We start from the raw sequence: 22,251 nt of genomic DNA, 5'->3' as shown, positions 1-22,251 counted from the left end.
TCAATGGCATATTAGCCTTTAATAATTACGGGTATATCAAAATGCCATTATATCACACTCAAAACAGCTAACCATAGTGAAAAATTGCCTCATTTCCCGACATATTCATTCAGTATGTTTATAAGAACCTCTTCATGCAGGGCATTTTGCCCCATTTTGCTGCTTTTATGCGCATCAAGGATGGGGTCTGCTGTGTGCCATCACACGACACATGACAGCCCCTGCCCACATTCTGCCCAAAGTGGAGGAGAAGCGCTGAAAGGCATTTTCTCCTCAACTATGGGGAGGAAAGTGTAGTTCAGGTAGCTCCAGTGGAGCTACCTGCACTTCCACCGCCTTTTTTTCTATGTGATGGCAGAAAGGGCGGTTGGGCACTGGGTATTGCTGCTCTTTCTGCCATCTGATTAGGGATGGAAAGGGTGACAAAGGACCCTCACTCGTCCCCACTGTGTGAGGAGGGTGGGCGCACGAGGCACCACGAACCTCCCCGTGCACCTTCCTTTTCGGTGCAATGGCATGGTCCAAAAGGACAGTGTGAAGAGGTCCTAAATGTTATGAGTTTCTTATCAGAGTTCTGTTAATAGGGCTGTCAGACTGTCTTGTATTCAAGTAACATCTGACATGAAACCTGGACTTAACAAAAGTGTAATAAGAGTCTGGCAACGTGTTTCCATGGGAACCAACTGCTATGCTATTGTACTTAAATCTCATGAAATAAATGAAAAGAAACAAAAAACTATCTTGCTCCCTTTCCACTAAGGATCATGCAATTTAGGTATCTGCATAGAAAGCAATCCAGAGGCTCCAATTTGACTCTAAGGAAAAGAAAGGCACAGAGATATAAAAGAGCCTGCTGGAATGACAATTTGGGGAGCTGCTTGTTCTTGCTATGGAAGCAGTGGACTTTTGGCTGTTCATCAAAATGCTTAAGCTGCATCTCTCTACCTAGGCACCACCTAGAAATTTGTAAATAAAGACAAATTTTACAAAACAACAATCAACCTCTAGCAACTGCCTTTCAGAGGAAACCATACATAGTAACTGCGGCATCCTTAGAATTGCTACTGAGAGAAGGAGGCGAGCATAACAATACACAGATACCATAACTGTGCCAGAACTCTCCACTGCTCCCTTCTTCCAACTGACTTGACCTAATAAAGCAGTCCTGGAAAGAGTGGAGATATTTTTCAGGCTATGTATTCCCCTGATATGTCAGTGCAAAGGTGGTGACAATCCCTGCACCGTTGTCAAGAAAAGCAAATGCAATATGAGAAAGTTCAAGAAGCCTGTGTGTTAAATTATAGTAGAAATCCAGCTTTGCGGACTTTTTGGCTGGCTACTTTTGGAGGGTAAACCAACATGGATTTGCAATGGCTAGACAAAAAGGTGTTTCAGAAACATTTGCAATGTCAGAAAGAAAATCCACAATTATGTGGCTGAAAGAAAACGAATCCAGAGATTTTAATACCCAGGAGACTTTTGTCCTTGCTTATCAGCATTCAGAAGTAGTGCTGTTCAGGATTAGAAAACCTTTGGGCAGGATTCCACCGAGTGCATCTGCTCAGTGAAATCTCTTCAAGGAAATGTCAGCAGTCCTTCAACGCTTTCCCCGAAAGACATCACAGCTTCCTTGGGTCTCTTCCCACCCCACCCGCTGCCCTTTCTTTCTGCCATCTGTCTGCCTTGCCATGAAGGGGTTACTGTCTTGATGTGTAGCGTAACAACAAAGGTTGACTTGGCTGGGACAGACATTAACTTCCACAGTAAATCTGGCAGGAGCTGGCAATTACAGAAAAAAGCAGCCAGGGGTCATGCCCAGCCAAAGCTCTGGAGTAACAGAGCAGAAAATCAAAACAGAGGGGGAAGGGGACTTGTGTTCATCATCATTGCCTCAGGACTAGGCCCCCCCATCTCCTCTGAACTATCAGGAGCCTGTCATCTGTTTGTTATGCTTAGAAGGAGTCCCTGGAAGATGAAGAAATAAAAAGGTTAAACAGTAACTAGATTGTTACACAACGCACTGTAAACTTATCTTCATCCCAGGAGTTTGGCAATGGAAAAGCCCTCTGTAGAGGCAAACAAAAGTGTAGGTGTACTGGTCCTTCTGATTTTGTTCAGATTGCTGATGGCCCTATAATTTGCCCCATTCATTTTCTGAATGATTGCATTCATTCTTACTAACCAAACAGGGAGATGGCATTGGGGTAGTCAGCAAACTTGGAGGAAAGGTTTGGAGGAATCTTTTGCCACTTGGTTTTTATTGGATTGTACACTTGCTATTTGACCAGTAAATACATTCATTATGTAACAGGCCACTATGTAAATTTACTTCTGGTACATTTGGTCCTATGTATAGGCAATACCCAAGTTACAAACAAGAAAGGTTCTATGTGTTGTCGAGCCATGGGGAAGAGGAACTCAGCAAGTTCCTGGACCACCTCAACAGCATCCAATTCACCATGGAAACATCCAATTCACCATGGAAAAAGAAAAGGAAGGAAAACTGACATTTCTAAGTGTTCTGGTCATCTGCAAACCCAATAAACAATTGGGCTTCACAGTTTACAGAAAACCTACACACAGAGATAGATACCTTCATAAAAACTCCAACCATCACCCAAGTCAAAAAAGAAGCACAATCAAAGCCCTGACAGACCGTGCACAAAGAATCTGCGAACCTCACCTCCTCCAAGGTGAACTAAACCACCTAAACTGGGCTCTACAGGCCAATGGATACTCCACCATGGACATCAGAAGAGCTGTAAGGCCAAGAGCAAGCCAGGAGAGTAAAGACAAAGGTCCACCTAGAGGAAAGGTGTTCTTACCATACATCAAGGGAACCACTGACCGCATAGGCAAACTGATGAAGAAGCACAACCTACAATCTATCTACAGACCCACAAAGAAAATCCAACAAATGCTATGGTCAGCAAAGGACAAGAGGGACGCCCTCACCTCTACAGGAGTCTACCGTATACCATGCAGCTGTGGACAAGTCTACATAGGGACCACCAAACGCAGAGCCCAAACACAAGTCAAAGAACATGAAAGGCACTGCAGACTAACTCAACCAGAGAAATCAGCCATAGCAGAGCACTTGATGAACCAACATGGACACAGGATATTATTTGAGAACACAGAAATGCTTGACCACTCCAACAATTATCATGTCAGACTACACAGAGAAGCCATTGAAATTCACAAGCATGTGGACAACTTCAACAGAAAGGAGGAAACCATGAAAATGAACAAAATCTGGCTACCAATATTAAAAAACTGCTTTTTAAAAGTTTTGGACAGCATAGGAAAGTGTTAACACCCTTGTAGCATTTGTTTTGTTATGTGTGTCCCTGTTCGGAAGATTTTACCTCACTTTCTGTCCCTGTGACAATTGGATATTGAAAATGTTGGGTTGTTCTGGAAACACGGATTGGTGATAAAGCTTCAGTGGGGTTACCTTTTCCCCATGATAACTCTTACAAGAGTGAATTTCCTTTCTGAGGGATAAGTTTCCTCTTACTTGCTGTTGTCCCAGGGACAGGAAGTGAGATTAGGGACCTCTTCACACAGGGCAATTTTGCCCTGTTTTGCCACTTTTATGTGCTGTAAGGAGGAGACCAGCCATGTGCCATCACACGACACACGGCAGGCACTGCCCACATTCCTTCCAAAGTGGAGGAGAAGTTCTGTAAAGGGGGGAATGTAGTTTGGGTAGCTCCATTGGACTTCCCTCTTCTTTTAGCAGTGTGATGGCAGGAAGGGCGGCGAAGCAACACACGTTGCTGCCCTTTATGCCATCTGATGGGAGGAGGGAAAGGGTGCCACGAGCTGTCCCATGTACCTTTCCTTTTGCCGGCAGTGTGAAGAGGTCACACTTTCTAATGAGGATACAGACAGCAATAGAAAATCTCACAGAGGCTCTAACCCCACACTATACTAACCAAAACTAAATTGCATGGAGTTTTACTTTAAATGCAACTTGTAAATATATTTGTCTTAACATATTATTTATTTTTACCTGTGCATCTAAATGCTTAAACATTTTCAAATGCCCCAAATGCCTGGCATGCACCTGAGCCCACCAGTCAGGTGTTTGTAACTCGGGACTGCCTATATCCGCAGATCATGCACCAATGGATTCAACCATCCATGGCTTGGAAATACTTTTTTTCAAATTCCAAAAAACCTTGATTTTGCTATTTCATATAAGGAACAAAATTTAATGTGTCATTGCCTATTGTGGCTTCTGAGCATCAAAGGGTTCTGTTAGCCATCGGGGTCCTGAAAACGGCAGAAAGGGGGGGAAAGATGGACCTTGTAGCGGGAAGGACATGCGATGGCTGGCCATCCCAGAAGATGGGAAAAGATGGAGGGAATGGGATAAGATGGTTTCCTCCACTTTACCCCACTTTCCTGCCATTCATGGGATGAGGTCCCCTGTCTAACACTCAAAACACTATACCATGCTGGCTAGGCAAACTCAACTTACAACTGTAACTGACTAACAGGATGAAAGCCCGTGTTTTTAATATCCATTTTTTAAGCCGTTCCAACTGGCGGAAGGACCTAAGCCAGGAGGGATGTCTGGTAAAGACCATGTGTCATTTCCTCAATTTGTTGACTTATAACCTAGAATGACTAATGCCTAAAGGTGCATGCCATCTACACTAACAGTTAAAATTGTTCTATCCCAATGGCTTCCTCCCACTAAATCTTGCAGTTTGTTGAGATGCTTCTGGTTCTCTTCTAGAAAGCTTACCGAAGTGCAAGTTTAAGGATTCTATAAGATGAAGCCATGGCAGTTAAAGAGCTATCAGATTCTTGGTAAATGTACAATTCAGTCACACAATGAACAGCTGCTGCATTAATAATTGAAACACAAAAAGAAAGAAAAAAATAAATTGGAGGTCACTTGATTTAGAACAAGACGAATCCAAAGGAGAGAAGGGGAAGACAGTTACACACCTGAGACAGGCTTTTTGTCCTAAGCCTGCTGCCCAACAGCACTATAATAGAAGGGCTAGTTAGCATTTGCTGAATCTAACATGAACAAATGGAACCTGAACCATCATCCCAAATAAAGAGGCTCCACAAACTGTGCTTGATGGATTGCTTCATCTTGGCCATAATTCAAAGAGTCTCTGAGGGACATTTAAGTAAAATTACAGGTGTGCAGGGGGCTTTCCTTGTTTTGGACTCCTCTCCCCATAGCTTTTCTGCTGAAGATAGCCAGATCCTCTAGATAAACCCCCCTCCCACATATTAAAAATATTGCATCTAGTAGCCAGGATTGAGTAAGTTATCTCATTTGAGATATATACAGCATTAGCACTCCAAACTTTGAATACTTTGAAATGCCTTGGTGCTACAAGTCAGCTTGTCTTTTCCATCACTGTCCTTTTTTCTTTCCTTGTTCAGTATCACTTCAGAACAGTGTAAATTTTATTATTCTTTATTATTCTTTATTTATTTCTATCTCGCTTTTCTCCCAGAAAGGGGCTCAAAGCGGCATGCAACATATAAAATCAGAAAGAACTTACTTAACATAAAAACATAATCACAAACCACAAGATGCATAAAATTTGCAACTTACAACATTATAAAACCTATAAAACTTAATAGGCTAAAACCAGCACCTTGAATTGGAGCCAGAAACAGACTGGTAACCGGTGCAGTTGTTTTAGAAGTGGGGTGGTTCTTTCCTTATACCCAGCTCCTGTGAGCAATCTGGCAGCTGACCTTTGAACCAGTTGAAGTTTCCAAACACTCTTCTGGAGCAGCCCCATGTAGAGTGCATTACAGTAGTCTAATCTGGATGTGACTATGGCGTGTACTATCATGGCCAGATCAGGCTGTTCAAGGTACAGGTACAACTAACGCACAAGCTTTAACTGTGCGAAGGCCCTCCTGGCCACCGCTGACACCTGGGCCTGCAGGGTCAGTGCTGAATCCAGGAAGACCCCCAAGCTGCGGATCTGTGACTTCATAGGGGGTGTGACCCCATACAGCACAAGTTGCAACCCTATACCCTGGCTGGCCCTATGACTGACCAGGAGGACCTTTGTCTTGCTGGGATTCAATTTCAATTTGTTCATCCTCATCCAAGCCATCATAACTGACAGACACCAGTTCAGGGTCAGGATGGCATCCTTGGCATTTGGTGGAAAAGAGTAGTAGAGTTGGGTGTCATCTGCGTACAGGTGGCACTGAACTCCAAAACTCCAGATGATCCCTCACAGTGTTTTCATGTAGATGTTAAATTACATAGAGGACAATACTGAGCGCTATGGGGTTGAGCAGGAGTCCCCCAGCATCACCTTCTGATCCTGACCCTCCAGGAAGGACTGGAGTCACTACAAATTCTCACAAGACAGTCCAAGAGGATACCATGATTTATGGTATCGAAAACAGCTGAGAGGTCAGTAGGGGCACACTCCCTCTATCTAGTTTTTTACATAGATCATCTACCAAGGCAACCAATAGCCAGGCCTGAAACCAGACTGGGATGGGCCTAGATGATCCTTTTCATCCAGGAACCCCTGGAATTGTGAGGCCACCATGCCCAGAAAGGGGAGATTTGATACTGGCCGGAAGTTGTTCATCACCGAGTGGTCAAGGGATATCTTTTTCAAAATTGGTCTTAGGCTAGATGGAAATATGGATTGGGTCAATGAGGTGTTAGCCACCAGCCTTACCTACTCTGCCAGGCCCCCTTTGGCTTGTTTTATCAACCCTGAAGGACAAGGGTCTATGATGCACGTGGTAGCCCTCACTTCCCCAGGGATCCTGTCCACATCCTCGCATTGTACCAATTGAAAGAAATACATTAAAACGGGTATGTCTACTCAAAGAAAAAGTCCAGTTCAATGAGACTTGCCTGCATACATATGCATAGGATTTTAGTGGAAGTTATACATCCTAAGATCCTTGTTTTCACTTTCATTTTCTCTCTTTCTCTCTCAGGCTCAGTCCTCCATGCAGTATAGAGATAATATTTCATGTAGTATAGAGATAATATTTCATGTAGTATAGAGATAACATGCAGTATAGAGATAACAATTCAGAGGGGTTTTTTTGGTGATGTAACAATTGCCAACTCACATTTGTTGAGGAAACCTTGGAAGGGGCAAGAAGTTTTTTGAAGAGGATTCTTGGCCATTCATTGTCACTACTACCTCAATGCCCACTCACCATTTCTGCCCAATAAAATGTGGCTAACTCACATGAACACAGACAACACTCTTAATTTCTGGCTGTTGGGATGAGAAATGTACGGTAGGTCTTCCATCTAACTCTTTCTGAGTGACTGCCGTTGATGGTATCACATGCATAAAATCCAGCCTCCTCTTTAGAACTGTGTTCTGGTTCAATGAGTTAGGTTTATCACAACCTCCTCTGTGCTGAGGACAAGAACAGGAGCCCCTTCACTTGCCCGGCAGAGTCCTATTTAAGGCTGAATGACCATGGATAAAGCTAAGGGTGGGATGGGGAAAATGTTTTTACTCATTAAACCTTTAACAATCTGCCCTCTATCTGGCTTGTCTAGCGCATTACAAGCTGTTTAATGAAGCAGTGATAGAGTAAAATAGAATTTCCCTTATTAAAAACCCAGGATCATGAACTGTTCTCAGGGGGAAAAAAGCCACAGCCTTGGCAACATCGGCAAGAGGGTCCAAGGTCAGTACTGGGTTATGCTGAATGCTTTTGTCTGAGGCTTGCCTGCTCTAAAGCAATTTGCTGGCTGGGTTTACCTTCCACGCAATGTTTCTTTTGTAGATAAAGTATCCTGCACCTTAGGTTTCCATTGGCATATTCAGGACTGCAGTTGCCTTTCTCAGAGCTGCTGCACAGCCTCTTCAAAAGGTAATTGGGCTGGCCGAATGTGCTCCAAGCCACATGCCAATGCAGGGGCTCCATGTTGTGTATTCATTTTCCATATGTTATTTCATTAAATCAAAAGATTATTTGGAAGATTTCCTAGATAAACCTTAGAGCAAACACATCCATAAAGTGCTTCATTCTGGACAATTTGTTGGACAGTGTGTGTGGCAGGGACATTTTCCTTTGGAGAAGACCCAACTTCTACCCCACATTTACTGGGTCAGAGACTAGGTGCAGGTTGTAGCTTGCCTTAGGCAGAAATTGCTTATATATTTTCAAATGCTTGAAGGTCACTTGGGGTCTTCCCCAACCTCACTGTACATAAAATTAAGTACAGTAACATCAAAACCAATGCTATTGCTCAGAGGGTGGGCATGTTATACTCCTGGCTGAAGATCCTGACCAAGTGCCTGCAGCATAACTGCATGAACAACTTGGGATAACAGAGCCTGCTATTGTCCTGGTAGCCATTCCATTTGTTGTTCCTGGTCAGTATCAACCATGGGTTAAGGTTCCGGGTTTTAGCCTGCCACATTTGGACTTTTGCTTGCTTAGGTGTTCCTGCAAGTATTTCTATAAATCTTAGAAAACAATTTTTTGATTTAAGGCGTTGCCTTGCTGGCTGATATCCAAACAAGGGATGGGCTGGAGATGCTACTGCCTTGGTCCTTTCATTGCTGGCTGCTACTTCCCGGTTGATGCCAGGGGACATGAGAGAAGCCTGCCTGCAGGATTGTGACACATCCGGGTGTCCCCTAGGCAATGTCTTTGTAGATGGCTGATTCTCTCACAACCAGAAGCATGCAAACAACCAACCAAACAAACCAGCAAATGTAGTGACTGATATTACTGTATTTTTAGTCCCAGAGATGGGAGAATGTACTTACAGCCTTGTCACACGTGCCGTCGTAATCACTGCAAATCGCTGCACATTGTGGCAATCCTGGCAGTGCCAGCCCAGGAGGCCTCACACCATTTCAGCTTTCTCCCTCATCACATGGGAAGAAGCATCTGCCAACCGGTTTGCCCCATTGAGGGCAATGAAACACAGAAGCTTCCTGGTGGTGGCTTTTTCGGCAGCGACTCTGGTTCTGCCACAGTTTTGCCCCATAGCGGTCCCAGAAGTACTTCTCCTATGAGTAGTGGGAACTGGTGGGCTCCGTGGCAAAGCTATGGCACAACTGGAGTTGCCGCCGAAATTTGCCAGGTATGATGAGGTTGTTAGACAATTCTCAACTTCATGCACTGCTTAGCTTTGTGTGTTATGCAACTTTGCATAGGTCAGTGGGGTAGGCCTGAAGTAGCAAAATGTCTTGTCCATTTAGCTGGTGTGGAGAAAGGCTTTTCTTCACTTGCCTCCCCTAGGTTTTTCTAGTTGTGCTTATGAGTGGACTCATGGTGGGTCCTGGTCCTGGCTTTCAAACATTCACAGGTTTAGAGTAGAATAGGTGAGACCAGAATTAGTACATAGGTAGGTGAGTATTTTTGAATGATAATTAAGGGGTTGTCTACACAGATTTAAAAACATCAAACTCATTCTGCTTCCCGTGTGTTATGATTGAGCCTCGTGGCTCTGTTACTGACAGGCGTGGGCGTAAGACTCCTCGAGAGTCGGATACTCTCGAGGAGCGAGAGAGAAAAAGACTGCGAGACATATTTGCAGCACCATCTGATGAAGAGTCTTTCGAGGGGTTTACGGAGAGAATGGAGGAGGGGCAGGTTAGCTCGGAGGAGGATGAGATGGATTGGACTCGGGTAAGGGAGGAATTGGGGGCCACTGGCCATGATGGGGCAGAAGATGAATGGGGACCTTCAGGATCAGATCCATGGCTTAGCTGGAGGGATGGGACGGGATCCACAGCTGGAGATGCTGCTGGGCGTAGTCAGAGGTGTTCCAGCTCTGACGAGGAAAGTGATGAGGAAACGCCCGGGTTAAGGAGGACAGCTGACAGTGATGAAGATTTGTAACTGGCATAAAATGGGGCTTGGGAGCAATTGCAAATTGCGTCGGGCAAGGTAATCTGGGCAAACGCTTGGGATCCGTGTGTGTGTGGGACGCTTCCCTGAAGACTTGTGTGCTTTCCTGTGCTGAGACGTAAGTTGATTGGAATCCAGGGTCAGACGGCGGGAGGGATTGTGTGGGCATTTGTTTGTGCAAACCTGTGCTTACTCTTATTAGCTTGACCTTCCGTCGTCTTCTTGACGGACGCCATCTCCTGCTTTGAATACCCGGACTGAACTGACCACGGCTTGGCTTCATCCCCTTCTTGGACTTGGGAAAACTACAAACGTCTGCTTCTGGCTTTGAACTACGGAACGGAACGGTTCGAGGCTCGTAAACACTCAAAAGCAATGTGTGCGCCACCCATGCATGTAACCAGGGCACCTGTGGTGATGGGGGAAGAGCCTATGGAGCTTGGGGTCTTTAAAAAGCTGTCTACCGAGGAAAAGAGCCGTAGGAGGCAGCTGGGCTTGTGTTTGTACTGTGGGAATGCTGGGCATTTTGCCAAAAACTGTAATGTGAAACCTTCCCAGCTTTCGGGAAAAGGCCAGCCCTAGTGCGACGTGAGTCCAACGCACTAGGGCTCCTCAAGCAGTCAACTGAGGGGAGGAAGCATGTTTTCGTACCCATTACATTATCTGTTGGGGGAAGGGAACTTGTTTCTACTTTGGCACTGCTGGACTCAGGGGCTACGGTCTCTTATGTAGATATTGAGTTTGCTAAGAAGCATGGCATTCCTAGAGTGCGCAAGGCATGCGACGTGTGGGTGGAAGGAGCAGATGGGAGACTGCTGGAGACTGGGGTGGTTAACCATGAAACCTCAGCAGTAACGTGGGAGGTGCAGGGAGTAACGGGAACGTTTGTGTGGGATATTACAAGCTTGCCTAGATATGATGTGATCCTGGGGATGGATTGGCTAGCTGTAGTAAACCCACAAGTAGATTGGGCTACACGTAAGGTGATCTTAAAGAGGCAGGACTGTTGCACTCTAAATGTTACTCACTCTGATATGGAAGGAGTGCCTGCTGAGTATGGGGAGTTCTCTGATGTATTTTGTAAAAGGGATGCGGACAAATTACCACCGCACAGGCCATATGATTGCGCCATCAAGCTGGCAGAAGGTGCGAAATTGCCAGCAGGGAGGCTGTATGCCTTGACTGTACCGGAAAGGCAAGCTTTGCGGGAGTTTCTAGATGAAAATTTAGCCAAGGGGTTCATTCGCCCATCTAGTTCTCCAACTGCGGCACCAGTATTCTTTGTAGCCAAAAAGACTGGGGAACTTAGGCTGGTCTGCGACTATCGGATCCTAAACAAATACACCATTCGGGATAGGTACCCGCTACCCTTAATCTCGGAACTGTTATCAAGGGTGCAAGGGGCTAAGGTCTTTACCAAGCTTGACCTGCGGGGGGCCTATAACTTAATCCGTATACGGGAAGGGGATGAATGGAAGACGGCATTTAACACGTGTTTCGGATGCCACGAGTTCCGAGTCATGCCTTTTGGGCTTTGTAATGCTCCCGCGGTCTTCCAGAGGTTCATGAACGATGTGTTCAGGGACCTAATTGACCAATTTTTAGTGATTTATTTGGATGATATCTTGATTTTTTCTAAGGACGAGAAAGAACATCGTCAACATGTCAAGCAGGTTCTGCACCGACTGCGGGCTAATGGGCTTTTCGCCAAGGCTTCCAAGTGCGTCTTTCATGTGCCTGAAGTGGAGTTCCTAGGTCATGTAGTGTCAGGTAGGGAACTTAAGATGGACCCACATAAGGTTGACGCCGTCAACTCATGGCAAGAGCTAAAGACTAAGAAGGATGTACAAAGGTTCTTAGGTTTCGCTAATTACTACCGGGAATTTATTCCGAACTTTGCAAAGCTCACGGTACCTTTGACGCAGCTCCTGCGTAAGAAACAGCCATTTGTGTGGGGGCGGGAAGCTCACGAGGCGTTTCTACGACTTAAGTCTAGTTTTCAGTCGGACAACGTACTAAAACATCCTGATGTTGACAAACCGTTCGTGGTAGAAGCGGACGCTTCTAGCTACGCGTTGGGGGCTGTATTGTCTCAGAAGGATTCCTCAGGGACCTTGCGTCCCTGTGGATTTTACTCGCGGCAACTAACACCCTTCGAGCAGAACTATACCATATGGGAGAAGGAGTTGTTGGCGATTAAGGTGGCGTTTGAGGTGTGGCGGCACTGGCTTGAAGGGGCACGGCACCAGATCGTGGTCAGGTCTGATCATAAGAACTTAGAGCACTTGCAAACAGCAAAGAAGTTAAACCAGCGTCAAATCCGCTGGGCTTTGTTTTTCTCCAGGTTTAACTTCAAGGTGCAGTTCGTGGAGGGGAAGGCAAACTTGCGGGCCGATGCTTTATCCCGCAAGCCAGAATTTAAGACCAATGAGCAGGTAGTATGTCAGACCATCTTGCCTACTGCCTCGCTGTGTGTTGTAGATAATGAGCTCGGGTTACATGACCAGATCCTTGAGGCTCAGAAAGATGATGTGTGGACTCAGGAGCAACTGATGCTGCTCTCAGCAGGTAACCGTACCATACTACCGCATCTCCAAGATCAAGACGGGGTATTGGTGCGTAGGGGGCAGGTTTACGTACCAGTGGGGGCCCTCAGGTTGGAGGTGATTAGAGCCCACCATGACGAACCCATGGCTGGGCACTTTGGCAGGTTCAAGACCGTACAGCTTATCACCAGGAGCTACTGGTGGCCAAAGATGCGGCAAGACATTCTGCGCTTTTGTGACAGCTGCGCCGTTTGCCAGCAGAGTAAGACGCCTGTTGGGCGCCCTAGAGGGTTGTTGTCGTCTTTACCTGTTCCGGAGAGGCCATGGCAAATCATTTCCATGGATTTCATTTCAGATTTGCCTAAGTCTGGGGGTTATACTTGTATTTGGGTGGTGGTGGATTTATTTAGTAAACTGGCTCATTTTATTCCTTGTTCAACCATTCCGGCGGCCCCTACGTTGGCCTTACTATTTACAAAGCACATCTATCGCTTGCACGGAGCACCCGAGGTGATTATTTCCGATAGGGCTCCGCAATTTGTGTCACGCTTTTGGAAACACTTCCATGAGTGTTTGGGGACTAAGTTAAACGTGTCGTCCGCCTTCCATCCGCAAACGGATGGACAGTCGGAACGGGTTAATGGGCTCTTAGAGCAGTATTTGCGTTGTTTTTGTTTAGATCAACCCACGGCTTGGGTGAAGTGGTTACCGGTGGCGGAATTTGCTTACAACAATGCGGTGCACACGTCTAGTCAGCATACGCCGTTTGAGCTTACTTATGGCTTTCACCCACGGGGAGGTGTGGCGCCGTCGACCAATGTGGTCTCTTCGGACCCTGTGTACCGCTCTACGGAAATGGCTGCATTGCACGATGTTGCCCGTCGCTTACTGTTGGAAGCTAAGGCAACGCAGAAGACTCAGGCTGACCGCCGCAGGCAGGCAGGGGAGGAGTTGGAGGAAGGGGATTTGGTGTGGTTATCTTCCAAATATATTAAGCAGGCTGGGGGAAAGTTTGCGCCTCGGTTTTTGGGTCCCTTTCCTATCGTTAAAAAGATTTCTTCCGTTGCGTTTCGTTTGCGTTTACCATCTAGTTTAAAGGTCCATCCAGTCTTTCATCGTTCGCTGTTGAAACTTGATACCTCTAGTCGTCGTGGTGCTATAGCAGAGAGTATCACTGCCACTTCTCCACCATCGGAGGAGGAGGCCTTTGTGAGAGGGGATAGTGTTATGATTGAGCCTCGTGGCTCTGTTACTGACAGGCGTGGGCGTAAGACTCCTCGAGAGTCGGATACTCTCGAGGAGCGAGAGAGAAAAAGACTGCGAGACATATTTGCAGCACCATCTGATGAAGAGTCTTTCGAGGGGTTTACGGAGAGAATGGAGGAGGGGCAGGTTAGCTCGGAGGAGGATGAGATGGATTGGACTCGGGTAAGGGAGGAATTGGGGGCCACTGGCCATGATGGGGCAGAAGATGAATGGGGACCTTCAGGATCAGATCCATGGCTTAGCTGGAGGGATGGGACGGGATCCACAGCTGGAGATGCTGCTGGGCGTAGTCAGAGGTGTTCCAGCTCTGACGAGGAAAGTGATGAGGAAACGCCCGGGTTAAGGAGGACAGCTGACAGTGATGAAGATTTGTAACTGGCATAAAATGGGGCTTGGGAGCAATTGCAAATTGCGTCGGGCAAGGTAATCTGGGCAAACGCTTGGGATCCGTGTGTGTGTGGGACGCTTCCCTGAAGACTTGTGTGCTTTCCTGTGCTGAGACGTAAGTTGATTGGAATCCAGGGTCAGACGGCGGGAGGGATTGTGTGGGCATTTGTTTGTGCAAACCTGTGCTTACTCTTATTAGCTTGACCTTCCGTCGTCTTCTTGACGGACGCCATCTCCTGCTTTGAATACCCGGACTGAACTGACCACGGCTTGGCTTCATCCCCTTCTTGGACTTGGGAAAACTACAAACGTCTGCTTCTGGCTTTGAACTACGGAACGGAACTGGTCTACTCTTCTGCTGCATTCCCTGGCTGATCTGTTCGTGCTGGAAATCCTGTCTGCTGTGTGTGTGTGGGAGCGACGCAAGTTACTCTAAACACTGTGTTGGCAGCAGAGAGGAATCTGCTGCCAATTAGCTGCATTCTTTGTATCTTTTGTTCTTGTCTCTAGTTTTGTTTATATTCAGGCTGAAGCAAGCAGTTTGTTTTTTATCCGGATTAAACTCCAGTTTAATTCGGTTTATCTTTTGAACATTTATTTTGCCCCTTTTTTGCTCCTAAAGGCAAATACTGCCTGGCCTTTGTGTTTTACGGGCTTGTTTTGAGTTCTGTAACCTAATAAACTCTGTTACTCTGAATCTTGTGGCGTTCTGTCCTTGACACCGTGCTTTGGAAACATATGACATACTATGTATTTCACAATGAAAGGGCTTCTTTTAGGGTGTTAATATGATTTATAAATTCACATTTTAATCTTTAGGGGGAAAAACTGGAAGCTTTACATATGTTTGAAATCATGGGGGGTGAAATCAGAGTCCAGTTTATTTAATATAGGTGTGGTGCTAAAAGTGTGAATTCAGAGAGGATTACTTGGAATTGCAGCTAAATGAATTTGCTGGTGTGGACTACTTCTTAGTTATGTACAGAGAAAAGTGACTGTTACAGATGTATGATTCACAGTCTGGCCTGGTGGAAATATTGGAAAGAAATCCAAAAAAGGGAAATGTAGAGCATTTTGATGATATGAAACAGATCTTCCACAATAAATCATCAGTTCTGATTGCAAGAAATCTGGTACTGATCTAATTGAATATCACATGACAGCTGAGTATCGGTTCACAGTATAGCCACATATATCTGAATATGCAGGGATCACACATTGTCCTTGGCCCTATATTCCTGAAGTATAGCGCAAGTGTGTATGTATGTATGTATATATGTATGAAGCACATCAGGGATGCAGTAACATGCATCATAAAGTAGCTGGAATATATGACAATAATTTGTTATGGAAACTTTGCATACATAAATCCCTATTAACTGTGAAACAAGCCAGTGGTTATAAACTCATCTCAACACAGAACAACACATGAATTGCTTCAGAAATAACAGCAGAAAAGTTATTATTCTATTTCTCATTCTCGTTCAGGTTCCAAGTATTATGACACTTATAGAAATGCCCAGCTACATAACAAAATTGTTCCTGTGGGAATGGCAGGGTATCCAGACTAATTAAAAGACAAGACTAAAAACACCAGGAAATACCAGATTTTGTTCCTGTATTTTTTGGTTTTATTTTGGGCAAATCTACCTGTTTTGTTCCAAAATATTTTCTGTCAGCTCCTGGTATATCAGAGACATTTTATACCAGCTTTCCAGATTGGTTTGACTTATACCTCTTCCACCACAGAAGAAATAAACAGGTTTGCTGCCAGTTTTTTTTTTTGGTTTGTTTATTGCCTGCAACGTCTTTCACTATGGATCTTAATCCCCTACAGAAGTAGGCCCAGGTATTATGCCAGCTACTAGCTAACAAGTCATCATACCAGCTCTCTTATTTCTAAAAGGCAACCAAACTGTGCACAGGATTCCAAATATGGCTGGACCACAGATCTCTGTGAAGGCATTATGCTACTGGCAGATTTATTTTCAATTGCTTTCCTAATAAACTCTAGCATAGCAATTGCCTCTACCACAGCTGCAATATATTGTGTTCATGTTTCCATTGGGCTATCCACCATGGCTAATAGGTCTCTTTTCTAGTTAGTTACCAGTCACTCACCGACAATCCAGGCATTCATATTTATTGCTTCAGTGTGCCTCACTTTATACTTGCTTACACTGAATATAACACATCGTTTTATGAACCATTTACACAACTCTTCTGGAACTCTCTGCAGTCTGCTTTGCTTTTCATCATGCTCCACATCATACACTTATTTGATACAAGACAGAAATATGACCACCACTGCTATCCCAACTCTATATAATTTATGTAAAAGTTAAAGTGTACTGGTTCTAAATATAGGAGATTGGAAAAATTCACTGCTTAATTCCTCTCATTAGGAGATTTGACAGTATAATCCTACATTCTTCTTTCTGTTTAATTAAAGGTTAATCCATAAGAGGACCACCTGTTCTTGTATTCCATTCAGGTAAAGGATATTGTCAGAGTCCAACTCCAAGCAATGTGATGTCTATCAGACCACTCATGCTAGCTGACCTTCTACAACAGAAATGGGAGACTTTGGCCTTACATGTGATGTATTGTTGTGCTCACATACTTCAGTTTTGGGTGTTGGCTATGACAAACAGTAGTCTGTCAAATAATATTTGACTAGTGAGGAGCCAAAGCGTTTGGCCTTGGGTCCAGAGTTTTTCAACTTCTAAATAAATGATTTGGATGATGGAATAGACAGTATGCTTATCACATTTGCAGATGACACCAGATGAAGGGAGAGAAAGTGCTCCAGGGTACAGGATCAGAACTCAAAATGATCTTTACAGATTAGAGAGCGGGGTCAAAACTAACAAAATGAACTTCAACAAGGATAAATGTAAGGCACAAATATGGGATTGTGACACTTGGCTTGATAGCAATACATGTAAAAAAGATTTAAGGATCTTAGAGATGATAAGTTAAACATGAATCAACAATGTGATGCATTGGACAAACAATCAATTTCTATACTCAACAGGAATATACAGTGTTCCCTCACTTATTGCGGGTGTTACGTTCCAGGACCACCCGCGAAAAGTGAAAATCCATGAAATAGGGACGTAATATTTATTTTAATATTTATACCTTTTTTTAGTAGTTAGGTGGCCTTTCTCCCCTGCGCAAGCCCCAGAGAGGCTTGCGGGCCCTTTTGCACTGTTTGTTCCCTACTGGCGCCAGTGGACCCCTTGCTCTTCTTCTTCCTGTGCTTCTTCTTGGCACCCTCTTACCCACCAGCTCCCACTGCGCCATCCCTCTTGTTGGCATCCAGAGTTGCCTGGCTGGAGCGGCATTCCTTTCTTCCCTGGCTGTAGTAGCAGAGGCAGCCAGAGTAATATGGCAGGCACGGAGCAAGGGGCAGCCTTGAGGAGGAGAAGCAGCAGCAACACCTCAACAGAGAGCTGCCCCTGGATGCCGACGAGAGGAAGGGTGCATGCACAAAAGGGAAACTGGCAGGCGCTGCCACTCTGAGAAAAACCACGAAATAGCGAGTCTGCAAAAAGGGAACCGCAAAGTAGCAAGGGAACACTCTAATTCCAATTCAAGGGAAGTAATAGAACTACCCTATTCTGTTTTGATCAACCCTCACCTGGGATATTGTGACCGGTTGTGAGTACCATGGTTCAAGAAGGATATTGACAATTTGTAATGTATCCAGATGAGAATGATCATGATTATGGAAGACAATCGTCCTCGAGCTACGAGGGATCGCCTAAGTAAGTAAGATCACTATTATATTATAGCTGCTGTTCTTCAATATCTGAAGGTATATTATGTGAAAGGTGGAGTGAAGTTGGTTTCTGCTTCTTCAGAGACAAGAACATATATCAGTGGATGCAAAATTACAAGAAGAGATATTACACCTAAACATTAGGAAGAACTTTTCAGGAGTGGAACATACAGCTTTGGAGAATGGCAAACATTCCTTCCTTTTTATGCAGAGGCTGGATAACTTTCTCTCAATAGTGCTATAGTTGTGTATTCCTGTGTGGTCCGTATTTAACTAGATGATGCTTGGGATCCCTTCCAACTCCAAGAATATATGAAAGTGGGGATTTTAAGAACATATATTGCCCATCTTTCCACTGTAGTGAGATGAGGACATAATCTTCAGTCTATCCCATATGTTCTTCAAACAGAGCCACTTCCCATCTTGCTCAGGAGTCTTCTCCAAAACTCTGGAACAGATTTTCAAATGTCACAGAATGTTACAGCAGAAAGAGAAAATTACCAAAGCTCTCCCCTTTTGATCCAAAAAGTACCCTGTTAGACAACACAATATCCACCCTCCATCTTTAATAATACTATGTATCAATTTGATAACAGGTTTAGGTGAACAGTACTGTAATTTTCTGATTTCTGCACCCCAAATCAAAAACCATTTAAAAATATTATTACATTATGTTATGGCCTTATATATGTTCATGCAGTTATTGCTTGAGAACAATAATGAATAACCCCCCCTTTTCCTAGAGTAAAGATGAAAAAGAAAACACATGGAAAAACAGGAATATTATCATATCTATATAAAATCAAAAACACTACATTAAGAAGCGTTGCATGAAATAATCCAAAAGCAGACCAGCTAGCAGCCTTGCATGGTGAAGCATCATCTAACTGTATTCTTCTTACTAGAAGCAATTATGTAGAAATAACACTAATAAATGAAACTATTAAAGGCACAATGTGAGTCAATAAGAATTAAAGCAGACCAGAACTAGTTTTAAGGATCATGAAAAAGTTTGTGTTACTGCTATTGATCAATATTACTTACTTACTGTTTAGAAAAGTTCGGTTCTGTTATTGAGGTCCTCCCCCCACCCACCCCAAAGGATTTATAGTTCACTAAGCGACCATCAATAGATACATGCTTTTGAGAGGTTACCTCACAACATCTGAGGATGCCTGCTATAGATGCAGGCAAAACATCAGGAAAGAATGCTTCTGGAACATGGCCATACAGCCCGGAAAAATCACAGCAACCCAATAGATCAGTGGTTCTCAACCTGGGTTCCCCAGATGTTTTTGGCCTACAACTCCCAAAAGTCCCAGCCAGTTTGCCAGCTATTAAATTTCTGGGAGTTGAAGGCCAAAAACATCTCAGGATCCCAGACTGAGAACCACTGCAATAGATAGATATATATATATATTTCCTTTTCTTAAAAACCTTTCCCAGAGGTTCAGAGTTGAACAAGTTCTAAGCTTTAGAACAGTGTTCCTCAAACTATGCTCCCCCAGGTGTTTTGGACTTCAGCTCCCAGAATTCCTAACAGCTGGTAAGTTGGCTGGGATTTCTGGAAGCTGAAGTCTAAAACACCTGGAGGAACACAGTTTGAGAAATATTGCCTTAGGAGATTGGGAATAAACCCAGCAGCAGCCATACCCTCATGAATATTGTGCCTAAACTTTTAATAAACTGTATCAGTGTGGTGCAGTGTGTTAAAGCACTGAGCTGATGAACTTGCAGACCGAAAAGTTGCAGGTTCAAATCCGGGGAACGGGGTGAGTGCCTGCTGTTAGCTCCAGCTTCTGCCAACCAAGCAGTTCGAAAACATGCAAATGTGAATAGATCAATAGGTCTCTGGCGGAAAGGTAACAGAGCTCCATGCAGTCATGCCAGCCACATGACTTTGGAGGTGTCTACGGACAATGCCGGCTCTTCGGCTTAGAAATGGAGATGAGCACCAACCCCTCCAGAGTCAGACACGACTGGACTTAACGTGTCAAAGACAGAACGCCACAAGATAAAAGATAACAGAGTTTATTGGAGTTACAGAACCAAAAATGCCCGTAAAAGACAAGGGCTAGGCAAACACTGGCCTTAAAAGTAAAAGAGACAAGAAAAACGTTCAAAAGATAAACCGGATTAAACCGGAGTTTAATCTGGGTTAAATCAAAACAGCTTGCTTCAGCCTGGGAATAAACAAAACAGAAGCTGGTGAACAAAGAGTTCAAAGGAATGCAACTAATTGGCAGCAGATGCTTCTCTGCTGCCAAGAGCTATGTTTGAGTAACTTAGAGGTTACTCCTCCACACAGCAGGCAAATTCCCGATACAAACACAGCAGACGAGGGCAGAAGCAGTCAGCGAAGTCCCAATCCGTTCCAAAGGTCGTAAGGTAGATGCAGACGTTTGTAGTTCACCAGTTCCAACGATAGACACAGGTAGGAGAATCCGAGGCCGTAGTCAGTCAGTCCGTAAGTCCAGAACAAGCAGATGGCGTCCGTCAAGAAGACGACGGAAGGTCAAAGGTAGTCAGCAAACGAATCACACCTGTCTTCAGGAAAACTTCCCACACAGATCCCAAGCGTTCGTCCAGATTACCTTGCCCAACGCAATTTGCTATTGCTCCCAAACCCCATTTTATGCCAGTTACAAGTCCTCATCGCTATCAGCTGTCCTCCTTAGCCCGGGCGTTTCCTCATCACTTTCCTCATCAGAACTGGAACACCTTTGACTACGCCCCACAGCATCCCCAGCTGTGGATCCCGTCCCATCCCTCCAGCTTGTCCACGGGTCTAATCCTGAAGGTCCCCAATCGCCTTCCATACTATCATTGCCAGTGGCACCCAAATCCTCCCTTACACGAGTCCATTCCATGTCATCCTCTTCCGAGCTAACCATCTCTTCCTCCATTCCCTCAGTAAACCCTTCAAAAGAATCCTCATCAGATGGTTCTGCAAAGATATCTCGCAGCCGCTTCCTTTCTCGCTCCTCAAGAGTATCTGACTCTCGAGGAGTCTTACGCCCACGTCTCCCAGTAGCAGAGCCATGAGGCTCAACCATAACATAACGTCAGGGGAAACCTTTACCTTTATCTATCTTTCAAACTGTGTACTGTTATCTTTTTATTATATGAAAGGTATATAAACTCTATCAAAATGTAGCCTAGAGACAGCCACCCCTCTGTAACCCTGTTCAGATAATCTCCTGGGAATAGAAAAGGTTGGGTAAATCCCTCTGGCTATTTCCAAGCCAGGTAATTATCAGATTCCTTGTTTGAATGCGTAGACATATGATTTCCTTTGCCAGCCAGATAAGCCCAAAATGTTTATACAATTCACATGAAACTGAGAATCTGCTGCTTATGTGCATTCAATAACCATTGTTTTCCCTGGATTGCACCCTTTCAGGGGGTGTCTCTACAACTGATTGATCATCCGCTCTGACCAATCCCCGTCTGCCATTCTCCCTGCCAAGGAAATCCCCAGTGACATCAACTGAACTCTCAGCCAATCCCGGTGAAGATTGGGTGAAGATTCCTGACCAGCCTCTTTGCCAACCAATCAGGGGAGGGAGCAGGAATTCTGAATGGTTTCAGAACTGTATATGAACTGTATAAGATGTCTTGCATTTCTCTCTATCTTTATCCTTGCACCTTTGGAAGCAAATTGCTTTTACTTGCATACCTTTTGGCCGAATCGTAATAAACCTCTGTGGCTTGTCTTCAACCTGGTGAGTTGGTTTCTCTGTCCTAGCCTATCTGCTCACCAGGCACAGACTCTCTAACTGCAGTCCTAGGAAAATCACTATAGTTCCAAGGACTAATTATTACACACCTGTTTTATTAATGTAACATCTATTAGGAATGAAAATATCACAATTTTTCCAAATAGTTCTCAAAAGACCCACCACATCATCTAGAATCCAGTCCTTGATACTAACGAAGCCTCCAACCCTGAAATGAATTCCTGAGAAGACGATCCTCAATTCCTACACTGAATGACAAACCAATTGAGAATAATGCCAATTATAGAAATAACAAGCTTGCTTCACCATGGACATCCACTTCCCAAGCACACTTATGATGGAATTAAAAATGGCTAATTCTGTGGAACTACAGTACTTTGATTGTGATGAAGTAGCATCCCATGCAGACAATTCTCAAGATTCGCAAACTTTCCATACCATCAGAATGCATCCAGGCATACAAACAGGTTTGGATGGTATATAGGTCCTTGTGGTGTAGCCTTATAACACCAGATCTCTTTATTTTATTTAGGTTTAAATGTTAGACCTTTGCCCTAAGCAGTTCTCCTCACACAGTGCTCTTCAAAAGAGTTGAAATGCAAATCCCATTGAAGTTGATAAGCTAGGACCATGGATAAAAGAATCTGTGCCCATCGAGCATAAGCTA

At 44.4% G+C, this 22,251-nt stretch overlaps 1 long non-coding RNA gene across 2 annotated transcripts in view; it reads left to right on the top strand.

Moving 5' to 3' along the window:
• The window catches only part of LOC103279854 (uncharacterized), a 34,086-nt gene extending 12,521 nt beyond the window's left edge, over nucleotides 1–21,565 (top strand). The window contains exons 4-5 of one of the 2 annotated variants that reach the window (XR_507018.3): nucleotides 7,777–7,863; nucleotides 16,552–21,565. This is a non-coding gene — a long non-coding RNA (uncharacterized LOC103279854). Of the gene's footprint in view, nucleotides 1–7,776; nucleotides 7,864–16,509 lie in introns of both variants that reach the window. The other variant, XR_001730683.2, reaches the window with a different exon arrangement.
• The last annotated feature ends 686 nt before the right edge of the window (nucleotides 21,566–22,251 follow it).

The sequence above is a fragment of the Anolis carolinensis genome, chromosome 1 (genome assembly GCF_035594765.1).
Source record: "Anolis carolinensis isolate JA03-04 chromosome 1, rAnoCar3.1.pri, whole genome shotgun sequence".
In the NCBI taxonomy this organism is placed as follows: domain Eukaryota; kingdom Metazoa; phylum Chordata; class Lepidosauria; order Squamata; family Dactyloidae; genus Anolis; species Anolis carolinensis.
This window is presented reverse-complemented; position numbering and strand designations above follow the sequence as displayed.